The sequence below is a fragment of the Thalassophryne amazonica genome, chromosome 2, assembly GCF_902500255.1.
Source record: "Thalassophryne amazonica chromosome 2, fThaAma1.1, whole genome shotgun sequence".
Taxonomy (NCBI): Eukaryota; Metazoa; Chordata; class Actinopteri; order Batrachoidiformes; family Batrachoididae; genus Thalassophryne; species Thalassophryne amazonica.
In genome coordinates this window covers 153,637,038-153,638,408 of record NC_047104.1, presented here as the reverse complement: position 1 = coordinate 153,638,408, position 1,371 = coordinate 153,637,038, and positions in this window count along the sequence as shown.

Genomic DNA, 1,371 nt, shown 5'->3' with positions numbered 1-1,371 from the left:
ATAAACATCCTGGTTACCACCACTTAAGCCCCGCCCATCACTTTAAAACTACTCACACTGATTGGTCTGGCTGGTTCGGGCGACGTTGACTTTGTTCTTCTTCCTCTGTGACTTTATTGGCGGTTTGCAATCTCAGTACACTACCGCCATCTACTGGACTGAGGTGTGATCACTTTAGGATGTCATAAAAAGAACAAAACAAAGCAAAACAAACAAAACTAAAGACTCCTTGCAAGTTTAGTTTTTTTTTCTCATAAAATTAAGATTTTATTCTCGTAATATTGCGCCTTTTTCTCAAAGTCAAAAAAACAAACAAACAAAAAAACCTCAATGTAGCCCTAAAATGTTGCTGCTGTGATGTAAATGCAAGGCAACCAGTTAATTTGAGGAACCAGCAGAATGAATGAATGAATTTATTCGGCACACACAGGTCAGAACAACAAAAAAAGAAAGGGTGCAGGCACTAGGCAGAACCAAAAGCTTGTGAACGCCTTTAACCAAAAATAAACATTATACATATGTATATAAAATTATACATATACCCATCATAACTAATACAAAGTATACATTGATCCATGAATTTAAACACACAAAAACATGCAAGCAGCAGTGCACCCCCCCAAAAACAAAACAAAATCAATAAACCTAATTTAATATGCTATAGCAAGTAATGAAATCATTTTTATCGAGCCTTTTAAAAGCAACCAAACTACCGAGTGATCTTATGTTATCCGGACAATTATTCCAAATCATCAGATCTCAGAAGCTAAGCAGAGCAGGATCTGGTTAGTACTTGGATGGGAGACCTCTTTGGAACACCAGCAGCTGTGTATGTTTCTCCAGGTAAAACTGGAGTTGCGTCAGGAAGGGCATCCGGCGTAAAACTTGTGCCAATTACCAATGCGGATCTTGCTGTATCCGCAGTGGCAACCCAGAAAACAAACAAACAAAAAAACGGGAGCAGCCGAATGAACAACATATATATATCTTTACTTTATAGGGATACAACAACGACATCCCGTCTGCCATTATGTCGCTGTTTTTTTTTTTTATTGCCTTTTGGTTTTTTTTTTTGCTACTTCTTTCCCACAAGTTGTCTTCTCTAGTTTGCAGCTCAAGGGGAATAACTAACGCCCGCATGGAGTATGGGGGATTCAGTGGAAACCATTTGGAGTATTGGAGTTTAGGCATCACAGAAAATCTGGTTACCAAAACCAACTGGTGACACTTAAATCACATTTTTCTTTGTCTTTCGGCTGTTCCCGTTAGGGGTCGCCACAGCAGATCAATCGTTTCCATCTCACCCTGTCCTCTGTATCTTCCTCTGTCACACCAACCACTTGCATGTCCTCTCTCAGCACATCCATGAAC